We start from the raw sequence: 7,558 nt of genomic DNA on the forward strand, positions 1-7,558 counted from the left end.
ATACTGAATTATGTCAACATATTTATAATGTATAGTCTATTTTATAAACCGCTACTGTCATCATCCACCAAATTTAGCTAACAGCTATTAATTAAGTTAGCTAGCTAATGCCGACATAGGCTATCGTATAAATGCAGTCAATGTCTCATGGAAAGAAAAGTGATTACTGCAAACTACAGTCTCGTACAGTCAGACCGATATCCACACTTTGTTTTAGCCCTGTTCCAGCACTGAAGAGTCAAATACAATATACAGTCTCAAAGTTTGTAGTAAAACAATCATAACTGTGTCATTTTAATTATGCTATCTCATCTGTCTGCATGATGTCGGTGAATCAAATTGTCTCTTTGTACGTTATGTCATTGTGTTGGCTGATGCTCACTCGTGTCCCTATGGAGAGTAGGGCTGTCAACGAATATTCTAAATTCGAATATATATTCGAATAGTTTTAAAAAACAGAAATTCGAAGGTGAAAATTAATATTCGAATGTGGAAAAAAAAACGCGCCCGCGGTAGCAGATGTGCTGGCTGTCTGCTTTGCGAAGTGGGCGTGCTGCCTGAGGGGTCTTTGTTGTCACATTTCTCGAATTGTGTGCCTCATTTTATTTAACGTTAAACAGAAACATGACTAAAATGTAAGGCTACTGTACTGACTGAATAGATGTTGCATGAATAAGGTAGGTTAGATACAGCAGTTTCATGCACTGCAGGCTTCCACTGGTTTGATTATTTACCGCTTCATGTCAAGGAAAAGTTCCATGTTTACCACAGCACAGCTCGCTCGAGCGCTCAATGTCGGTTCTATATACTGTAAAACTTCAATTAATGTTAATAATTTGTTTTAATCACTGAATGAAGCCTGCTATATTTGGGACAAGAGTCGCGACCTTATATTGCTTGCACAAAACTCTTGATCAGCACTCAACATTTGTTTATTGTTGTTGTTCTTTTAAACCGTTATGCAGAGAGCGTGAGGGCGAGAGAGAGAGAAAGAGTGCCTGCTTGGCGTAGCGAGCGAGTGAGGTCTTGGCCATTAGTTGATTTACTTGTTTTTGTGTAGGTAATACGTTGTCAAATATGTTTAAACTTAAATAAACTACCTATACAAATAGTTATGTCTCTTTGTATTAATTTGTCCTGTTATTGACGTAATGCGCGTCATTGACCAAATGCGCAACCAGATATTCGAATAGTTCGAATATATGTGTTTTTTTTAGAGGGAATATTCGAATGTCATTTTTGAGCAATTTTGACAGCCCTAATGGAGAGTGTGCATGAGCACGAGCAACAGGTAGCTGCTGCTGTTCACTTAACGGCCACAGGTCTCATTAATAAAAAGGGTTTCTGAATCCTACATACTGCACCTTTAAGGGAGCCGATCTAATATAATGAGAGCTGAAATGGATACGATGCCCATACGCCACCAGTCTACGCATACCTGGTAGGGCCCGCGCTCAAATCTGTTCTACAGGATTATGAGGACCTACTTTAACCTTGTGTGACCCCGCGTCCAAATGCGTGGATGTTGTATTTTGATTTTGCTATACGCAACACATTATTTAAATGAATAAATACCGACTGCATACTGTTCACAATAATCTAGACTGTCATTTAAAGGTTAAACTTCTGCCAAACCGAGTCACGTTACACAACAACATGACGTTGATTTCCTTGAAGCACTCCAACCGCAGTGCCAATAAAAGTGATCTCTATGTTTTTTAATTGAAACCTGTTTCAAGTCAATATATTGCATTTCAAACTGTTCTGAGACCAGTGCAGACAGACAGCACACTGGAGGTTAAGTCATTCACTAAATAGGGAGCAAGGGAGCATCCTATAGCTCTCTATGCAGTTAAGTGCGTTCACTCCTAAAATCTGATCAAATGTTCAGTTTCGGGCAGCAGATGATGTTTGGATCACTCAACATGTTTGAAACACATGGGACAATGATCATCAGTACATAGATTCCAGAGGTGGGTAGTAACGTGTTACATTTACTCAGTTACATTTACTTGAGTAAAAGGACATTTTTCCACAAAATGTTAGAGTAGGTTTAAACGTGGGTACTTTTTACTCTCACTCAAGTACATTTCTAATGCTTTTTTCACTTCTTTACGCTGTGTGGCGTTACTGTCGTTACATTACTGGGTTTAATTTGAATTAATGAGCAATTTATTGAGAGATTATTATTACTTTTACAAGAGCGGAAGTTCACAGCTGTGCGCGCTGAGTCGGTGTCACCGACTGTCACTCAAGTCATCAGTGCAGCAGCATCAAACTCTTCAAAGTGAAACACTTTCTTTGCTCAGCACAGTGGAAAAAAAGAACAGTTTCGTCATGCAATGCCTTCATTTAAACACCAAGACAAGCTGATATTTCAAGATTAAAATCACAGCTCCAACTTCAGGCAGCAAGCTGAGGTAAATTTGGGTTCAAATTCTAACGCAGGCTTTTCTGTGTAATGAGATGGTCATTTTCAGGGTGATTCTGTAACTGGGCTCTTATGACATCCGTTTTTAAGTGTACATGTTTAAATCAGTGCAGCAATATATCAGTGTGCTTTGTCCCACATGTCATGAGCAGTATTTATGCATTTACTCCGCGCCCTCGCGGGGTTACTGGAAACTATCGCAGCTACTTCAGGCGGATTAACCGTATAAATCCATGTAAACATCCAAATAAAGTGTAAATCACTGACATTCGCATGATCGACCACTGGAGCGCGAACAGACAGCATTTCTGTGCCAGCGTGTGAGATGTGCGGGCGCAAGGTGATCGTGGCGACGAGAGTGGCTGTGTCTGCTATATCATTCACTCATTCACTATTTCCTATATAGTGAATGCCAGTTAGTGCACTATATCTCAGCAGTAAGTGACTGAAATGAGTGAATTCATTATGTAAGTGTCGGAGCTCTGGGGCTGGTGCAGAAACGCCACATATGACATTTTAAAATATTTGGGCCTTATTTGTTATTCTTATTAAATAATATATATTAATACAATAAATCTTCATTTTGTTTGTCATTTTGATATAGTAGCCTATACTGTGTGTTACTATAAAGAGGAAACACATTTGATCAAATAAAGAGTACATTTTAAAATGTATCTGTATGTTATTGTTATTTGTATCCAGTAATGATTTGTCAAAAAGTTATTTACTACATTCAGCATGAAATAAAACATTTCAGGAGTGAAGGAAGCAGTAAACTCCCAGCTCGTACGTCTTCCCTGTGGTGGATTGTGGGAAAGTAACCATCATTGAGTGTACTTGAAATGTACACTTGAAATTAGAGTGCATTGTGGGTAAGAATGAGTGAACAAAAGTAGGGAACGAGTGGCTCACTCAGAATTCAGACACTCCTACAAAATAGGGAAAACTCTAAATAGTGCACTATATAGTGGATAGGGGGCGGTTTCAGACACAGCGAGTGTTCCATGACAGGAGTTAGTGCCCTACATAGGCTGCGTTCTCTGCATTTAGAGAGCGGTGGTACTGCTGTACAGAACTAACGATCTAAATATTACGACACTGAAAACTGTAACTACACTGAAATATGAATCCACACAGGACTTTAAAAGCTATGAAAGAGCGAAAGAAGGCATTATATTTCAGCATTATATATAATGTCCTAGTGGGACATTTTCACTGTAATAATTACTAGAAATGTTTCCAAACCTCTCTTCTTATTGACTAATTCATCCAGATCTGACAAGAGCCCTTAAGGGTTAGTTCACCCAAAAATTACAATTCTCATTATTTACTCACCCTCTTGCCACCCCAGATGTGTATGACGTTCTTTCATCTGCTGAACTCAAATGAAGATTTTTAGAAGAATTTCTCATCTCTGTAGGTCCATACAATACAAGCGAATGGGTGGCAACATTTTAAAGCTAATCAAACAAACAAGTCAGCATAAAAATAATCCATAAGACTCTCGTGGTTAAATCAGTATCTTCAGAAGTGATGTGATAGGTGTGGATGAGAAACAGATAACTTTCACATTCTTCTTGTGTTTTTGGTGATTCAAATTCTTCTCTGCATATCGCCCCCTGCTGTCTAGCAAAAAATGACAAATATGGATCTGTTTCTCACCCACACCTATCATATCACTTATAGAGACATGGATTAAACCTCTGGAGTATTATGGATTACTTTCATGCTGCCTTTATGTGCTTTTTGGAGCACAGGCCTACAGAGCTAAAATATTCTTTTAAAAATCGGAATTTGTGTTCTGCTCTGGCTCAGGTGGTAGAGCGGGTTAGCCGCTAATCGCAGGGTTGCTGGTTATATTCCTGGCCCATATGACTTTTATATATATATAAACATTCACTGAAATTAAATAGTGACTCAGGCAAACATTCTGTCTAATATCTCCTTATTGTGTTGCATGGAAGTAAGAAAATCATACGGGTTTGGAACAACATGATGGTGAATGATGACAGAATTTCCAAAAATAATAATAATAATAATTCTGTAGTATATGTTCAATGTGTATCATGTAATGGAATTTAGGGGAGTAAACATCTATTATGTCATTTGTGAAAGTAACGAGTTACTCACTACTTGAGTACTCTTTTAATTGGATACTTTCTTACTCTTACTCAAGTAATTATTTTAAGTTAGTACTTTTACTTCTATTTGAGTAATTATGTTTTATTAGTGTTTTAATACATTTTGTACTTTTACTTGAGTACAGTTTTTGGCTACTCTACCCACCTATGGTAGATTCACAATTTATAATGTAATATCTGTCAAAATCATGAATAACCAACACTCCTGGACACATAATTAATAATTTGATTTAAAAAATATCACTTTCTATACATTTAAAATTTCACAACTTAGTCCCGTTGTCCACATATGTGGGTATATTTTTATTTGTTTAACTATATGCTCTAGAAAAAAAAATTGCATGTTAAATAGGGGCTACTAGTTACAAATCAAAAAGGGAAAATGCACACACCAATCACACGGGGGTCTCAGGAGGTCAAGCACATAAGCCCTAACCACAAATAATAATATAATATTGAGCAGCAGCCATTGGAGTTGCATTGAAGTGACGTCACCTCCCCTCTTCGAATGATTGGCTAGAGGAGGAGCTGTTGATCATGAACTAATGGACCAATAGAGACACAAAACACCCCCTGATTTACATGAAACTCTACAAACAAGTTTTGGAAACTCAAGCGCAGAACATGGAAACAAAAGCAAAGAAAAATACAGCGCAAGAATACAAAAAATTTAAATATGAGCAAAATTGTTCGGACAGCACAAATAACAGTAATATAACCAAGGAAAACATGATTGTTTGATTTTTCTGTTGTTGATATTGTTGTTTTGCAGCATGTTTTAAATGTGTTTATATATTTTTGATTCATGCTTGTTATTTTATTTTATCAGCGCTAATTATTTTGATTCACGCTTATTATTTTTGGACCCGTGACCTCAATATATTTGGCGGGATTTTGATCCCATAAACGTATTTATTACGTAATGTATGTAATGAAACACTGATGATAATGAACACTGAATTATGTGTGACATGTCTATTCACGATCATTGCAGAAATGTTCAATTGAATTTTGACTTGTCAAAATCTTTCTTACTAGTCATATTACAATTATCAATCTGACCAGTCAAATCATAATTGCAATAAAATAATTATATAAAAAAATATAATTGTTGCTATCACAAATGTTATTATGAATTGTCGGACAAAATATGTAAATGCTAAAACGGCTTGTGATAATGTTATAACAATTCAGTGTTTCTCTCGCGTGCCTTTTTCATAATCAAGACGTGAACGAGTCGTTTTCATTTGCATTACTCTCGAGACCAGTTAAAGTTACGAAGGTAAAGAAATAGTTCATCCATTTTAAGAGTCACTTAAATGATCAGAGTTTTATGAAGGAGTTTGGTAAAACATTATAACCATATTGAAAGTCTTGAGTTGACTTACTGTGTGTGTGGTTTCCAGCAATCTCGTTTCGGTTTCGATTCAACAGAAACAGGTCTCGTTTGATCTCGGGTGATTTCCGGCAGGTGTGTACAGATACCGGATAGAAATGCTGTGCTTCTTGTCGAGTCTCTCGTCTGTAACCGTCTCATGTCAGTCTGAGTCGTGCAGCAATGAGGAGCCGCACACTTTGCTCCAACAAGCTCACATGTAATTATCTAGATATTCTAATAAACGCCTCTGATGTTTTAAAATTAAAACGTGTTCTTGTTCTGATCTTTTATTTATTTATTTTGATGAACGTAGTTAGACATGACTTGCGACCAGAAAAACAGTGCTGTAAGCAGAAATAAATAATATCACACTCGATTTGTTTGGCCTACAATAATCAGACATTAATGCAAGTAATCAAGCAATTATCAGTCACTCAAATTGTATGTATGAATGTATTATTTGTATTATTATTATTATTAACAATAATTTTTAAATCTCTACAAAAAGATTTTAGTTCTATTTTGTATATTTCTCAAAGAGATAAAAGTCAATAACAACAGCAAGTTTTTTTTTCCAACAGAAAAACACTTTTTATGGCTTAATTAATTACTCTTAAAGTCAATTAATTAAGCCATAAAACACAACATTTAACATTGGAATTAATCATTGCAGGACTAACAAAATAATATACACAATAATAATAATAATCTGTACATAATACAAATTATATACGTAATAATAACACATTTTTTTAAATAATCATGCAAATAACTTCAATTATATTAATATACTGTTTCGCTGTCACATGACCTCACTATTTTATTTAATTTCTGCACATGGCATCCAGATATCATCTCGAAAATAAATGTGGTTTAGCCTATTTGGATTTCTTGTGTAATTGTGTGTCAAAATACTTTCTTAAAGGAAGAGTCCTCCCAAAAATGAAACTTCTCTCATGCCATTCCAGATGTGTTTAACTTTCTTTCTTCTGCTTAACACAAATTAAGATTTTTAGAAGAATATTTCAGCTCGGTAGGTTCATACAATGCAAGTGAATGGTGAAAAAAAACACACAAAAGCTACTTATAGTAATGCATAAGACTCCAGTGGTTTAATCCACGTCTTCAGAAGTGATATGATATGTGTGGTGAGAAACAATCAATATTTCAGTACTTTTTTACTATAAATTCTCCTTCCTGTTCAGTCAATCTCCACTTTAACTTTCACTTTCTTCTTATATTTTTGGTGATTCACATTCTTCATGCATATCACCATCTACTGGGCAGAGAGAAGAATTTATAGCAAAAAATGACTTAAATATTGATCTGTTTCTCACCCACACCTCTGAAGACATGGATTAAACCACTGGAGTCATATGGATTATTTTTATGATTCCTTTAGGTGCTTTTTGGAATCTAAACATTTTGGCACCCATTCACTTGCATTGTAAGGACATACAGAGGTCTTAATTAAAATGTAATTTGTATTCTGCAGAAGAAAGGAAGTCATACACATCTGGGATGGCATGTGGGTGAGTACATGATGGGATTTGTAAATTTTTATTTATGGGTAAAACATTCCTGTCGATAGGTTGCATCCAGTAAGCA

General features: G+C 35.8%; 1 pseudogene; it reads right to left on the reverse strand.

Annotated features, from left to right (window-relative positions):
* The window catches only part of LOC127661089 (NACHT, LRR and PYD domains-containing protein 12-like), a 47,219-nt pseudogene extending 41,246 nt beyond the window's left edge, over positions 1–5,973 (reverse strand).
* Positions 5,974–7,558: the final 1,585 nt, after the last annotated feature.

This window comes from Xyrauchen texanus, chromosome 2 (assembly GCF_025860055.1).
Source record: "Xyrauchen texanus isolate HMW12.3.18 chromosome 2, RBS_HiC_50CHRs, whole genome shotgun sequence".
In the NCBI taxonomy this organism is placed as follows: domain Eukaryota; kingdom Metazoa; phylum Chordata; class Actinopteri; order Cypriniformes; family Catostomidae; genus Xyrauchen; species Xyrauchen texanus.